This window comes from Macrobrachium nipponense, chromosome 16 (assembly GCF_015104395.2).
Source record: "Macrobrachium nipponense isolate FS-2020 chromosome 16, ASM1510439v2, whole genome shotgun sequence".
Taxonomy (NCBI): domain Eukaryota; kingdom Metazoa; phylum Arthropoda; class Malacostraca; order Decapoda; family Palaemonidae; genus Macrobrachium; species Macrobrachium nipponense.
Genome location: NC_087209.1, coordinates 61423440 through 61441390, shown reverse-complemented (window position 1 = coordinate 61441390; position 17951 = coordinate 61423440). Strand labels below are relative to the sequence as shown.

Sequence of the window (17951 nt, the reverse complement as noted above, 5' to 3'; positions counted from 1 at the left end):
GAACAACTCCAAGATGCTTTGTTGTTTCTGGCAGGGACTCAAAGTTATGTTTCTGTTTTAGCTTAATTTTATTTGGAAATAAAGTTATTTTCCAGAGGTGTGTCTGGAAGCATGTTAAGTTTATTTTACAGTTTTAAATGTTCAAGATGCATTGGTGCCCTTTATATGTATTAAAAAATACGCAAGGATTAAGTTTCTGTTTTAGTTTAATTTTCTATGGAAATGAAGTTGATTTCCAAACTTGCGTCTGGAAGAGTGTAAAGTTTGTTTTTTGTACTTTTTCAGACTTTTTAACTGTTCGAACGACGTCAAGACGCTTAGATTAAGTTTCTAATTAGTGTAGGTTGATATGGAAACTGAGTTTATTTCGAGAGGTTTCTGGAATAATATAAAGTGTCTTTGGTAGGCTTTAAAAATTACGGACGATTCATTTCACTTTAAGCTTATTTTTATTGGGAAGCTAAGATGCTTTCCAGACTTGGGTCTGGAAGAACGTATAGTTTCTTTTCAAACTTCAAGATGCTATGCTGCCTTGGGTAAGTATCCAAAATACATAAGATTACGTGTCTGTTTGAGTTTAATTTTATTACGTTTCTGTTTGAGTTTAATTTTATAGGCAAATTAAGTTGCCGTCCAGAGGTGTGGTGTCGTTATGAATACTTTTCCTCACTTCTTGGGATACAATTAACATATTTTAAATAATAATTACCGATGAGAATCATTGGTAGCTGACTTTTGAGTACAAATGTATGGGATTTAACAAATTAATTTGTGACTAATGGAATCGCAAACTTCACAGAACTGTTCCATAATAACTGTCAACAATCTCAACTTCATGACGAAAAATGTAAAAGAAAAATCATACAGAAAAAATATATTATTTTAAAAACGTTACCTTTTAATACAAAATAATATAAATATCTTCAAAGCATATTTTCTATTCATAAAGAACCTCTTGTGCCTCTATCCTCAATTATCAGTCAATTAAATCCGTTTTCAATCATAAACCAGTTCGTGTCAAACCTGATAAATGTTTGTTTTCAACCATAAACCAATCCTTGGAAGTCAGCCCGTTTTCAATCATAGGCCAATTCAATTATTTTAATCAGAAACCTAATATTTCCCTGTCATCAAACCCTCCTGTTGATCAAAATCCAGTTACCCTTGTCTAGAAAGTCTGCCGTTCACATGAAATAAATGTTATGCCACGAAAATCAACTTTTATTAAAATACTACATTCTTCAGTGATGGAAATTTGCTTTTTAACAACGAAGTCATATACACTGGTTTTAAAACCTTGCTTTTGAGTCCCATGAGTCATCTTCCTTCGACACAAGAAGAAGAAGAAGAAGAAGAGAAGAAGAAGAAGAAGAAGAAGAAGAAGAAGCCCAAATTCTCGTTAAGGAAATTGAGAAATTTTTTAATTCTTACTGTCCACCATCAGGAGAACAATAATTCTGAGAGAGAGAGAGAGAGAGAGAGAGAGAGAGAGAGGACTTTTTTTTTTAATTTTTTTTTTTTTTTTTTTGCTAACACGAGCAAAATCCGGTGCTGGCACAACACCAGCTAAATCTATCAGCAAAAGCAAAATCAACAAAAACACCAACGAAAACAACAACAACAACAACAACATTCTCCTGCGGCCAAAGGGAAGACGCGAAGCAGCAGAACAACCACCACCAACCACCATCATCGCCGCCGCCACGAACGCAAAACTGTCAAAGTTGCGGCACCGGTGTCCGACGGCAAAGCAATTTCCGCTCCCGCAAAGCACAATCAAAGTCTCATCATGACCGAATGAAGAATACATCAAGAACGAAACAACTCGGCCAAAGCAGCTCTCGTTTTACCGACGCGCCGATGGGCCCAGGGATTCATATATAAATTCACGCATAAACAAACCGCGCGTCCGGTGAACGTCGTTTTTTTTTTCTTTCTTTCTTTTTGTCTCTCGCGCTGTTTTGGCACGAGTCTGGTGTCTCCGGTTCTTGCGCACCTCTTTAAGGGCCTCGGGGCTGGTGGCTGCATGCAATCACGGCCGCCCCCAGCCTTCTGACGGCCCATTACGCCGCGGAATTGGTCCATTTCAGGCGTTTCAGAGTGGAAACTGGCAGCAAATTACAACGGAGATACCCCTCCCTCGATTCCTTCTCTCTCTCTCTCTCTCTCTCTCTCTCTCCTTCATCCTTCCTCTCTCCTGATTCCTTCCCTCTCTCTCTCTCTCCTCCTCCTCTCTCTCTCTCTCTCATCGCTTCACAGAAGCCCCCTATTCCGGAAGCCACCACGAAGACACCACCACTACCCACAAGAGGCTTATTGTTGTGGTCGATGCAAAGTCGCAAGTTCCACCTCTTGCCAGAGTCTATAGAAAACGGTTGGTACAGAATTTGCCAATACATTTCATATCTAGAGCTAATAAATTCAAAAGAAAATTTACGAAATATCTGCACAACGAAGACATAACGAGCAAAGGCAGTCTATGACTATATTCGTTGAATGACCTGACAAAAGACTGAAAACTGCAAATCATTATTTTACGCAGGATACTTCTCTAACTCAAGAAATCCGCGACGAATCGAGACTAATTAATAAAATACCACGGTCTTTGTATGGCTTTTCTTCTGGAAAACGATGGTATTTTATATTCGAGTTTTTCGTTTTTTCACGTGAATTAGAACAGCCAAATACTGCGCAGTTACTTGGCATTATCAATGGTAGAATGAATGAATGAATAAAAAGATATATGGACACACAGCAAGTCCTATAACCTTAGCCTATTGTTTAGGTTAACCGCCTGTGGGAGACCAGGGCGCGTGACGTCACAGTATTGGTGATTCATACCCAAAGCTGCACGCTGACTGACCTATTGTATCTAGACCGTGTAAAATACCGCAACTGTTCACAATGCAAATGTTAAAAAAACCTAAAAGATTGACTGATTCGTGACCATTAAAACTGGCGTCATGACATCTAGGTTATTGACGCCGAAAAACCAATAAAGAATATCTGAAAAAGGAAACCGCGCAGCTGCGGTAGTAAGTAGACGCACTGCATGAATATCCGCACATGCATATTATATATTTCGGCCCACGTCCGTAAGCTTAAATAGCGGAAGGGTTACTGCCGAAGCATGCAGCAGCAAGCAGCAAGCAACAGCAACAAGCTGCAAGCAGCATCATGGCCGGCCGAATCTCACGGTCGAAAAATAAATGAATTTCGCTCAGGCATTCCTCAGATTCTTTGTGAATGTAGAGCAATATTGCTTCGGCTTAATCTCTCGCGAATAAAAGGACCCGCGATCGAATTTGTACTTCTCTCCGATTTATTTGCGATTTTTTTTTACATCATTGAGGGGGGGGGGGGGGGGGGGCGAATGGAGGGAGGGGAAAGGATGGCGGTGTGGAGGGCCACTAACTTAAATCATATTAATTTATTATTATTACTATTATATCACATTATTATTATTATTATATTATTATATTATTATTATTGTTTTTTTTTAAAGGGAAGTCTTCTCACACTTTCTAAACTCCTGACAAATCGATACAAACACACACACACACACACACACACACACACACACACACACACACATATATATATATATATATATATATATATTTTATATATATATATATATATATATATATATATACTATATATATATATACATGTATTTAAGATAACTATATATATATATCTATATATATAGATATATATATATATATATCTATATAATATATATATATATGTATATCTATCTATCTATCTATCTATCTATATATATATATATATATATATATATATATATATATATATATATATATATATATGAATATATATATATATATATGAAGCTATATATATATATAATATATTATATATAAATATCTAATAATTATATATATAATATCTCTATATATATAATTATAATCTATAATATATATATAGCTTATATATAAGCTCTATATGATATATAAATATATATACGATTATTATATCTCTATATATTAATATGTATAATATAATATATCTCATTATATATATATCTATATAATCTAATATATACATATATATTTATATATATATATATATCTATATATATATATATATATAATATATAATTATAATAAGTTATAATAATTATACAATTATAGTATATATTATATAATATATTAATAAATATATATATATAAAGGATAATATATCAATATAATAAAGATCGATCGATATATATTCATATATATAATATAGATATATATCTAGATATATATATATATCATCTATAGCTTAATACAATAATATATATATATTATATATATATATATTATATATATTATAAACAATAATATATATTCTATATATTATATTATATATGAATACAATATATATATATATAATATATATATATATAAATAAGCTCATATTATATATATATAATATATATATATATTATATATTATATATATATAATATATATATATAGTAGATAGCAATACATATAGATAGATAGATAATCCATATATTAATATATATCTACTATTAAATATATATATATACTATAGAAATATATATATATTAATACCATTATATAATATAATCATATATACATAAGTACCATAAACGTCCGCAAAAACTAACCAAACAAAAGTTAAAAAAAATTGGAAAAAAAGAAAGGGTTAGATAATGGGAAATAAGTGGCCCAGGATAATGGGAAAGAAGTGGGCCCTACGTTGTAGCCAGGTTCGGACACTTTCCTCTCTATAGTTGCCTCAAAGGGCGAATATTGTCCCTGGCCCGTAGGAGACCAATAAAAAGGGATTTTATGATACTAAATTGATGTCAAGGGGCAATTACTGCGGAGATTACAGTTTGATACTTACGGTTAGAAGGAAGGAGGCTTGGAAAAAGCTTCTCCTCTCTCTCTCTCTCTCTCTCTCTCACTTCGGGGAACTGATCTTTTGAGATAATAATGAAATAACCTCTCTCTCTCTCTCTCTCTTTAGGGAATTGGTCTTTGGAGAAAATAATAATAATAACATAATGACCCCTCCCCCCCTCTCTCCTTTTCAGGGCACTGATCTTTTGAGATGATAAAAATTGCCTCTCTCTCTCTCTCTCTCCTCTCCCGTCTCGTCTCATCTCTCTCTCCCTAGTTCTTGCTTAGGAATTTGCCTTGTGGGAATAACAGACATCACTCTCTCTCTCTTTCTCTCTCTCATCTCCTATCAAGATTCAGTTTGAGGCAAAAGTGAATAATCACACTCTAAATATTAATTAATCTATCTTAACAGCTACGCAAATAACATGATTTACTGTGTATGTTTGTTTTCATATCTTGGGGGTCAACTATACACACCCACACGCATAAATTACTGAATCGTGGATGAACCCCAGTGCAGAGAGCTTCCACATTTACTAGCTGTATTTTCAAATCATATGCATATGCAGAATGTGTGTATGTATGTATGTATGTATAGCATATATGAAGAAATATGATTATGTGTATATATATTTATATAATACTTAGATATTTCTTATACGAAACTCCTATTGAATTGTATTCTTTTTAGTTTCATATTTCATGCTATACGGCGTCAATAAGCTTGGTTAAACCTCAACAAACTAGTCCGTTATTCTATTACATAAAAATGTAAATTTATACATATATATATATATATATATATATATATATATATATAGTATATATATATATATATAAATACATACACACAAAATAACTCATCAATATACACTTTTCAATGTAGATACGATACAGTAAACGGCAGGCACAGTAACATTGATAAAAAAAAAAAATTGAAAAAAAGTGTCATGATAAAAACACGACACACATGTCGCAATAGGAGAGAGAGAGAGAGAGAGAGAGAGAGAGAGAGAGAGAGAGAGAGCACAGAAACTTTCACCTTCTGCAACGGAACAAACACGCGGGATATATATATAATGAAATACAAAAAGGGATCAGATTCCTCTTACAATATAACTTCTGGGACCTTCGAGGGGGAACGTCGAATGGGATCTGATCGGCTTCTAAAAGATTTCAACTGACAGTGAAAACCAGAAAACTGTAATGATACCTTTCTCTCTCTCTCTCTCTCTCTCTCTCTCTCTCTCTCTCTCTCACATGGGATCAAATCATAAGATTTTCACGAACATCTTACTATGGGGTAGTCCTTTTTTTTTTGTCAGCTGTTATAAAGCATCTTTCAGTAAATGGTCTTTTTTAAAAGGCCGTGATGTTGATCATTAAATATTCCTCTCTCCCTCTCTCAAGAACCATTCAGTAAATGGCGACTCTAAAAGACGGTGGCTGTGATCTTCAGAAATCTCTCTCTCTCTCTCTCTCTCTCTCTCTCTCTCTCTCTCTCTCTCTCTCTGCCCAGAACTATTTAGTAAATGGCCACTGTAAAAGACGGTGACTGAGATCTTCAGAAATATTTCTCTCTCTCTCTCTCTCTCTCTCTCTCTCTCTCTATACATACATATATATATATATATATATATATATATATATATATATATATAGATGAGAGAGAGAGAGAGAGAGAGAGAGAGAGAGAGGAGAGAGAGAGAGAGAGAAACATTTAGCAAATGACCATTCTAAAAGTGATTTCGATCTTCAAACATAAAATACATCTCTCTCTCTCTCTCTCTCTCTCTCTCTCTCTCTCTCTCTCTCTCTCGGTCTCTCTCGTGCGATCAATCCTAATATTATTGAAGCACTTGCAGTGCTATTAACAGCCTCTCGCTAAAGAAGTCTCCTCCTCCTCCTTCTTACCAAGATGATTGGAAGGATCGGATCTCCTTTTGTGTCGAGAAACCTCAAATAACAAAGTCTGTTCCGAGCTATTGATACAACAAGAAGATATTTCCTCGACGAATTTCTGGACCTGCCGCTAACTCACTCTCTCTCTCTCTCTCTCTCTCTCTCTCTCTCATCTCTCTCTCTCTCTCTCTCTCGTAGTAGCCATCTTGCTTGGTGAGACGTACCCGCGTGAAGTCACAATAATCAACAGATATCACAAGTTTAACATACGACTAGAATTTGAGAAATATCTAGAAGTGTTCGTGAACTATCGGTGATAAGATTAGTGTGAAAATAGTAGGATAAAGCGTCTTCTAAGTTATGTTTATCAAGTGTAATACTATAAATCAGAACAAGATGGCAGTAAGTTTCCAACTGCGGGAAAAGGTGGCGTAATTGGCGTGCTTAGCAGATTCACAATACGATGAGGTAGCAGGAAGGGAACTGGCATTTCTCATCTATGAAATCAGCAACAGTCCTAACCAAAAAGATACAAAAGCATTCATAGATATATTATAAGATATAATCCTTCAAACTGGGAACAAATCTAATGAAAAACATCTTGAAAATAATTGAAGAAGTTCCAAATAAATCCAAGTGGTCAAGAGACTCATAAAGAAAATATACATAAACCAACATATTCCGACAAAGAAAATGAAAATAAGGTAAATCTTGTGAATATACTAATTGATGCATTAGGAAAAAGAATGCCAAAAGCATGCAAACTGTGTAAGGTTTGGTATAGCATAGTCAATCCACAAAACCTAATCAGAAAATGTGCTGCATGCAACATTCCGACCCATCCACAGTGTGCTGAGGTAATACAAGATTTGAGGAAAGATACAAGAATTTTTTGTTTCAACATGTCTATCATGGATAGACCAATGTTTATTAAATCAAGATTGAATGTACAATAGTTGAGGATGAAGAAGAAGAAGAAGGAAGAAGAAGAAGAAGAAGAAAAAGAAGCAAGAGGACGGAAAACGAAGAGAAGTAAACAAAAATGAAATGACAGAAAAAAAAATAAGGAAAAAAAACAAAGAACAAGATAAAAGTATGGATGCAGAGATACTCATTGATACTACTATGAGGGCAATAAAGCAGCATACCTACGAAGAAATTAAATTACGATATGGACAACAGAAAAGCAAATCCCGAAGAGGCTCTACCCAGATCTATACAATGACGGGAGAGAGGAAAAAATAGACAAGAAAGACAAAATCTGCAACCTTTTGAAAAGAGGGAAGGGAATTGCAGATTTGTGGAGAAAGATGTTACTACAAAACATCCTAAGATATGTCAAAAACTATGAAATATATGGTAAATGTGCATACTTAGATGGATATGGGGATGATTGCAGAGATCTGCATCCAAAAATATGTAAAAACCTAAAAGAAGGAAGGATGTAAGTTCGACAAAAAATGCAAATATATGCACCCTGTAGCCATGGAATCATAATCAAATAAATAACCAACCAAGTAATAAAATCCAAAATAAGAAAGAAACAAATAAGAGAGAAATCAAGAATATCAAGGTAAAAGAGAAAAGCAAACCACCGACCGATGAGATATGCAGAGGTGTCAGCAAAAAATTTCAAAAGCATCAGCTCCGAAATTCTACTCAAAGAGATAATAACTGTATTTATTATGCAAGAGGATATGCAGAACCGGAGGAAAATTGCAGATTCAGGGACACAAAATTAATAATTATTGATGAAGGAAGATCAATATTATGGAAAAGTTGGATTTTTTAATGTCAGAATTTCTGGAAATGAAAAAAGAACAACATACCAGAACAGGAAAGAGACATGGGAAACAATCCTTATACTATCAGTATTAAATGAAGGAGAAAACACGCAAACCATCATAGTGATGAATGCGCGGGGAGGGTTTAGTTACGAGTAACTCAAAAAGAAAAATAGAGTACTTAGAAGAACTAACCCAAATGAAAAGAAAATAGATATAATGAATATAAGTGAAACCTGGTATTCCCAAGAGAACTGGGAATGATGATCAAATAAAGGGTTCCAAACTATAGATCAGATAGAAAAAATAGGACAATCAAGGCGAACCGCAATATAGGGAAATTTGGGAAACAAAAAACAAAAAAAGGCAGGATAAAATATGAGAAATATAGTAACTCAGATGTGAACTAATAGCGGTAGAATTTGAATCTGAAAATTGATGAAACATAGTAATATATAGACCCTCCTAATACTAAAAGAGTTTGACATAATAATTGAAAATTTGGGATGATATATGTAGAAATCACAAGGACTGGACTATTCTCCTATCTGGTTGACTTGCAACTTTCCTTTCGTAGAATGGGAAAAAGAAACGAATAGGAGATTGTGGGTTGTACTTATACATATAAAAAAGAGAGTAATAGTAGTGCAGAAGATAAGAGGCAATTTGAAAAGCTATTAGATAATGCTACTAGAATACAACATTCAACAAATAAAATCACCTGCCAACAAGAAAGGAAAATACTTAGACCTAGTATTTGTGAACGAGATGAATTATGTTAAAGAAATAATAGTTTATAATGCGAGTATTCAGACCATAATGTCATAGAATTAACAGTTCATTCCAAGCAAGTGAAAATAGAGATAAGCAAGAAATGAAAAAGTGGGAAGGATATGGAAAAAATACAACTTCTACAGTAAAAATATAAAATGGTCAGAAATTAATGAAGAATTAACAAAGATTGGGATAACATTTTCGTAAGTGATGAACATGAGGGTAAATACGGAGATATTATATAAAAATATTGGAGATAATAGTGGAAAAAACCAAAAAAATATATACCGAAGAAGAAAGTAAACATCATTCATGCATACCAAGAGACAGAAGGATCTTGTTCCCAGAAAATCAGAAAGTGGAAAAAAGGTCTTGCAAAAGTAAAAAATGCATGGAAAGTTATAGAACTTAAAAAGTAAGATAGAAAACTGCAGAACAAAAGATTATACAATCAAAGAAAATGAAAAACGGGACTTGGAAGAAAATAAAAAACCCTATTAAATATCAAGCAACCCCAAACCCCCTAAACTTATATCTCATATGCGAAGAGATGAATAACAAGAAGAATAGAAATAGGCCCTCTGAGAATTGAAGGGAGATTAACGAATGAAAAAAAGGAAATTTGCAACATACTGGCAGAACGATATAAGAGAGAATTCACCCCTAGAATAGATATGAAGATAATGATATAGAAGTAAGGGATGAAAAATAGTGAATATTTAGCTGACATAGATATTATGAAGCTGATATTGTGCAGGCTATTAATGAAACATTAAAATGGAGCTGCTGCAGGGCCTGATTGGAATTCCTGCTATTTTGTTAAAGAAAGTAGTTCATTCTATCGCAAAGCCACTTGCAATATTATTAAGGCAAAGTGTAGATACAGGCAAGATATATGATGAGCACAAATTAGCATATATTACCCCTACTTTGCAAAAGTGGATCAAGACTAGAGGCAAGTAATTATAGGCCTGTGAGTCTAACATCACATATTATGAAAGTGTATGAAAGGGTAATGAAGAAAAATATTATGAAACATTTAATAAAAATAATTGTTTAATAAAGGACAACATGGTTTTCGTACCCGGAAAAAGTACACAAACCCAACTGTTAGTCCACCGTGAAAACATATTCAAAAATATGAAAAGCGGAAATGAAACAGAGTGGTTTATTTAGACTTTTTGCAAAAGCTTTTGATAAAGTAGACCATAATATATTAGCGAAGAAAATTAGAAAACACAATATCGTGGATAAAGTAGGAAGATGGTTAAAAGAATTTTTACACAACTAGAAAACAGATAGTTATTGCAAACACGACGAGAAATCGGATGAAGCCAAGGTAATATCCGGTGTGCCGCAAGGTACGGTGTTAGCTGCAATACTGTTTGTTATTATGATTGAAGACATAGACAATAAATGTTAAAGATTCGGTAGTGAGTAGTTTCGCAGATGACACAAGAATAAGTAGAGAAATTACTTGTGATGAAGATAGGAACGCTCTACAAAGAGACCTTAACAAAGTATATGATTGGGCAGAGGTAAATAGGATGGTATTTAACTCTGATAAATTTGAATCAATAAATTATGGAGACAGAGAAAGAAAGCTATATGCATATAAGGGACCTAATAATGAGACCATCACAAATAAGGAAGCAGTTTAAAAGACCGTTGTGTGATGATGATATGGAACATGTTATGCAATGATCAAATAGCAACTCTGTTGGCAAAATGTAAAGCAAAAATGGGAATGTTGTTACGGAGGCACTTCAAAACAAGAAAAAGCTGAACACATGATTTATGCTGTATAAAAAATATGTTCGTAGTCCACTTGAATATTGCAATATGATATTGTACCCACACTATACAAAAGGATATTGCCACAAATAGAGAGTGTACAAAGGTCATTTACAGCTAGAACTAGAAGAAGTTAAGGACCTAGACTACTGGGAAAAAGACTACAATTCTTAAAATTATATAGTCTAGAAAGGAGAAGAGAACGCTACATGATAATTCAGGCATGGAAACAGATAGAAGGAATAGCAGAAAAACTATCAGGAACTAAAAATACAGAAAGAGCAAGCAGAGTAGATTAATAGTGCCCAAAAACTATACCAGGAAAAATAAGGAAAGCACACAGGACATTAATCCACTACGCACCAGCATCGATAATGCAGCGTCTATTCAATGCGTTGCCAGCTCATCTGAGGAAATATATCAGGAGTGAGCGTAGATGTGTTTAAGAATAAGCTCGACAAATATCTAAACTGCATCCCAGGACCATCCAAGATTGGAAGATGCAAAATATACCGGAAGATGTACTAGCAACTCTCTGGTAGACACTAGAGGTGCCTCACACTGAGGGACCTGGGGCAACCCGAACAAGATGTAAGGTCTGTAAGGTAAGGTCTCAGTTGTTGAGCAGGTTGTGTCCTTGCAGTCTTGGTCATCCATTATGAGCTGTCATTAATTTTTTTTTTTTTTTTGTGTAAAATTAATATAAAAAAAATTTCGTTTTTTTCTGCATATAGTTCCGGATATTAATCGATTTTCTTTTCAATTTTTCATCCGTTTTCTTTACAACTATTTGCGTTATGAGATCATTTACTTGGATTGCGAGTTATACTCTCTTATGTTTTCATCCACAGCTGAATTTTTGGTCAAGATTGTGTTAAGATAAAACTAATATACTAAACTTTACATTTCCCGTTCGGCTTTGGTTCCATCTACTGAAAAATCATACTATCTATTTACCATTTTTGTTGCAACTGTTTGAATTCACAGAATTTATTTAATATGTATTACCTTCATACTTTAAATATAGTTCATACTTTAAATATAGTTCCTTAGCATCGTCTGCATTTTCCAAAATATTTTCAATGCGTAAAATAAATTTGAAAAAGGAAAGTTTAGTATGAAGTGCATTTTTATATACTCGTATTTTGAAATATGGCCCATGAAGTACATTTTCAAATATTTACCAACAAGGATTTCTGAAGAAGTTATTGCACACCAGGCAACCTATCATGAATACTTTTCAATCAGTTTTTAAAATTATTAATTATACATAAAGGGAAATCACTTATAATACAGAATTGATTGAACAAGATTCTAGTTAAAAAATTAATAATATTTTATTACGTTTAATTACTATTATTATTATTATTATTATTATTATTATTATTATTATTATTATTATTATTATTATTAACATATTCAGAGCTAACAAGAAAATAAAGAAAAAATAAATGAATAAATCATGATATAAAAATAGGGGGGGGTTCTAACAGGTTTATTTCTTAGGGCAATGAGAACGTGTGACCCTTGCAAGATAGAGCAAGAAATAAATTACATCGATAAAAGCTTCGATGCATTAGCATACCCGAATGGTTCAGAAAAAGGGCACTCAACAAAGCTAGAAAAAATATTTTACAGAGCGAATGTAGAGAGTACATGGAATAAAGAAAACAAGAAAATAGTTGCCCTCCCTTTTATGCCTAAAATGAACAAATCACTTCAAAAATGAAAGAAGTCAATATAAATTTGTATATACATTTGATAATACTTTAAAAACAAAGTATGTAAAAATAAATTGGAAGGAGAAGACAGTAATACAGATGATGTAGCGGGGGTATATATAATCAATTGCAATAATTGTGGAGACAGATATGTGGGGGAATCAGGTAGGGGAATAAGGACTAGAGTCCAAGAACATAGAAGGGCAGTACAGCTTAACTCTCAGGGGAGTGCTATAGCTAGACATTGTTGGGAAAATGACCATAGGATGGATTTCAAAAAACAGTAGGCTTATATACAAAAGCAACAAAATTAGTCACAGGAGGGTAGTAGAAGGTGCGCTTATCAGAGAGATCAAAAGTAATTGAAGGAAACAAAGGTTTTACCTCAGAAGATACCATAAGCCGAGCTTTGATATTAAAAAGAAGCTAAGATTGACCCTGCTCACCTGGAGATTAGGTTTCCTGCCCAACAGACTTTCGGTGACCACACCCTTACCACAAGGGTGAATTCCATTGACCATCAGCTCAGGATATCAGAGCGACAAGAGGGGGAGGGATTGGCAACTCTCAAGAAAACCAGAACAGCCATCGCATAAATGACAGCACAACGAGAAGAAGTTCCAGAAGACTGCTGGGCCTTGACCCAGGCTAACATCCCAAACATCTCTTGAGAATGGGCCACAGAAGGGCCTGAAAGTACTCGAGTGTGGAGTAAAACTTAATGTAATACTTAGAAGTAAACAAGTTACAAATTGAATTTGTGGGTTTCTTTTTCAATCTTCAGAAGAAAACTGAAAGAAGTTTTTGTTTGGTTCATCATTATTATTATCATCATTATTCAAATCGATAAATTCAAAGCAAACATTACTGAGCTTATGGGATTACCAGACAATTATGTAAGTATATATAAATATTAATTAATTAAATTAAATAAATAAATAAATAAATAAAACACGCCAACGAAAACAGTTGAAGCTCGAGCGCTTTATTCATATACCCAAATATATAATGCCAGAGAAACAGCCGTAAACAATATCGTTGCGTAAACAATAAAGTTCTGCATTTCGGAATTAGCAATTTAGATTTCGGCATTTAATTTGACTAAAGCATGGGAATGCCTCGATCTGTTTCCCCCTTTAGATCCAGTGCGGTTATGCGAGTCTCTTCTCTCTCTCTCTCTCTCTCTCTCTCTCTCTCTCTCTCTCTCTCTCTCATCTCTAAATATATATATATATATATATATATATATATATAATATATAATAAATAAATTTTTTATTTATTATTTTATAACATGACATGAGTCACTTTATAATGTATATTTTGATTTAATTTTTTGTAGTTATTTTATCCATTTCTCTATCTCTCTCTCTCTCTCTCTCTCTCTCTCTCTCTCTTCTCTCTCTCTCTCTCTCTCTCTCTCTCTCTCTATATATATATATATATATATATATATATATATATATATATATATATATATATATATATATATTATATATATATATATATATATATATTATATATATATATGTAAATAAATTTTTTATTTATTATTTTTCATAACACTGACATGAGTCACTTCATAATGTATATTTGATTTAATTTCTTTGTAGTTATTTATCTCATTTTATTTTTTATTTTTTCATTTGTTTATGCTTTCTGTATTCATTTTTCCGTTCCGGGCTGCTATCCACATCGGAGCCTAGTGACTAAATCAGTCTCTTTTACCACATAGCTTCGCAGACTGGCGTGTAATAATAATAATAATATAAAAAACATATAACGAATATATTCAATCCTTTGAAATCTTGGAACCTTCACTCAAACAGAAACTTCGTACTCAACATTAAAGTTTATAAATATTTCGTGCTAGCAAAGCCAACCAAGGATCCTAGAATTATATGTTTTTATTGAAGAAAAAAAAAAATTTTTTTTTAAGGGAAACCATGACGTCAGCTTTCAACAGCTTGTAGTGACGCTTAAGCTTATTACCCTTAGCTGAGTGACAAGGGCAGTTTGTTTTGTGAGCATGTCTGACATTCCATTCTCTCTCTCTCTCTCTCTCTCTCTCTCTCTCTCTCTCTCATCTCTCTCTCCGCAACAGCATCCTGGACAGAAGTGGTTATGGGTTGGTAGCAACTTAGGCCACTTTCTTTCATAATTTATTGGGTTTTTATTGAACTAACGACTGAATTACGTACCTGGTAGTTATTATACTTTGGTGGATCGTAGATTGGTTGGGAAAGAACATAGGGATGGCTACCTCACCAATACTTCCCAAGCGTATTCCAATCCCCCAACATAAAAAATTGCTTATAAATCAAATTTAGTAGATTCTTAAATAATGTGTTATATTATATATATATATATATAATAATATATATACACCACACACACACATATATATATATTATATATATATATAATATAATATATATATATATATAATTATATATAATCCCTAGAATTTTAATATACGTAGAATTCAAGCCAAATGCCAAGCGTTGGGACCTATAAGGTCATTCAGCGCTGAAAGGGAAGCTGACAATAAGAAGGTTGGAAAGGTGTAGCGGGAGAGAAACATCGCAGATGCACTAAGAAACATTCGTTATAGAGGGTGGAAAATCCCATGGAAGAAAGACGATATGAAAGGAGGTACAGTCAAAGAAGAAAAATAGCTTGCAGCTAGTGGGCCGAATGGACGCTACTAAGAACCTTAAGTGACGCCTACAGTGCACCGTGTGAGGCGTGCTGTCGGCACTACCGCCATACGGGTCCCTTCGGGTTCCAATATGAATGCAGAAATGCCAGGAAAACATAAACAATAGAAAAAGGAAGTAAAGATAAATAAACAAATGAGATAAATAACAACAAAGAAACTAAATAACACCTACATTAGGAAGTGACTCATATCAGCCTGTTTAAAAAAAAAAAAACTAATTAATAAAGAAACCCCCATTTTCGCCTAAATTTCAGACTCCATTTTTGTCAGCACTCATAATGCCTTTCTTTACTGTCTAAAAAGTTATCAATGTCATTCTGAGTGCTATTTTGATCTTTCGACTTCGAGTTAAATCTTTTACCGTTACTTTTCTTCATCTATGATGATGTAACTGGCTGAGTTAATGTTTTATTAAAAAAAAAAAAAAAAAATACGACCAGCTCCAGTGGTATTTATAGCTATAATAACACAAAGTATTCACGCCTTGCTCGTGAATGGGTAGCTTGTTGCTATAACAATTTCCCGATCATGCCCAAAGCTCAAACCGACGCCTACTATACCAAACAACGAAGACGTCTACTACAGAGGCCCTTGATATTTGTCCTATTCACATCTCTTCGAAGATAATAATTTTCAAGTCAGTGCAGGCAGATTAACAGATCCTTCGAATCTATTCTCATATCCAACAGACACATCAATGATATCTGTTTGGGCACCATCCTTCTGCAAACAGCTCCTTCGAATATGGAGTTTAAATCGCCTCCCCCGCCTTCTAACCAAAGCACCTATCGGCAACACTACTGAAGAACAAACAAAAGCAACGAAGAAAAGTAAACCCATTAAGGGGCCCAATTAGGCTCTAACAAAGCAATTATACGTAAAGCCCTCCTCCTCCTCCTCCTCATCCTCCTCCTCCACCTCCTACCGTGGACCCTCTAGCAAGCCAACATCTAATATGCAGTCATAGGATGGTTAAATGTCCTTTCGGCTGAATTGAGATCAATGGATTGGCTGAGAGCGCTCTGGATGAAGGCGCCTCCAGGGATGGGATGGGAGTAGGGGGGTTGGGTTCGAGGGTGGGGGAGGGGCTTTAAGGAATGGGGGAGGGATTCGACTCAATGGCCGCTTATTACTGGAACGGCCGCCTTGGTTATCATTACGAGAGAGAGAGAGAGAGAGAGAGAGAGAGCCATTTACCAGACGAATTTCTCAAAAGAATTCTGGAAGGGATCTGATTCCAGCAGGAGATTAGAATCTGGATCAGAAGTCATTCAGCTGGTTAAGGGCTGCGGTCGTGGGCACCAGTCAGTCAAGTCATACGCACGCCCACCTTCTCTTTGACTTCGACTTTGGGAAAGGGGTGAGGGTGGGAAGCCGGGTGTGGTTCCGAAATCCCGACCTAACTAAATTCAACCTAATCTAGAAAGGAAAGCATGTTCATCATGCAGGGTATCTATGGTGCGTCACTATATTGTGACCCGAAAATATTCTTTGGAAGCTCAAATTTCAAGTCAATTACTTTTCGTGGGCTTGTTCCAAATGAATACGGCTTATCTCCTGAATAATAATAATGATAACAAATTTCTTTTAGCATGTCAAATAGTTTTCTAATGGCCAAGTAAACGAAAATAAAAAAAGTACGCTATGGCTGATAAAGTTGCAATCTCAGGATCCATTTCCAAGAAAAGAACTTTGTCACTGGATTATAGAAAAAAGGAAAAGTCAGATAGAGAGAAAAATAAATAAATAATGCGTCAAAAAAATCTTTTTTTAGAATCAGTCAAAAGGCCTCTGGAAACGTCGAATGAAAAACTCAAGATTCACGAGAACCTTTTGCTAGACTTGGCAGAAAACACGAGTAAATGTCAAATTAAATTACTTTAGATTGCATTACAGGTTTTGCTGGACTATGCCAAGAGCACATAAAATGTCAAAAGCAAGCGGAGAAATTCCCTAATGACGTTTTGCTAAACCACTTTCAAGATCTTTTGTAGGATTGTTAAACGTACTGGAATTATGAACAGAATTTTGAACTTACTACTCAGGGATACGATTAGGAATAAAACAAATATTATTATCTAAATGACTAAAAAGTACAAACTTAATCGACATGATGATTATAAGAAAGATATAAAAAAAACATTCAGTAAACTCAATTCTTCAATAGTTTTTCAAGAACTTGTAAGCGTGTGTATCTGTCTATATACAACAAAGAAAAAACGTATCGCAAAAAAAAGTATCTCATATAAAAAAAATAAATTACTTGTGAGATAATCGAAAGACTTGTAAACGAAATATCTAATTCAAAACCATTTTTTTAAACAAATAATTTGAATATATTTTTAGTGCTCATGGAATTAACTTTACCATCTG

At 34.0% G+C, this 17951-nt stretch overlaps 1 protein-coding gene across 1 annotated transcript in view; it reads left to right on the top strand.

Annotated features, from left to right (window-relative positions):
* The window catches only part of LOC135195764 (nephrin-like), a 452421-nt gene that overhangs the window by 300301 nt on the left and 134169 nt on the right, over positions 1-17951 (top strand).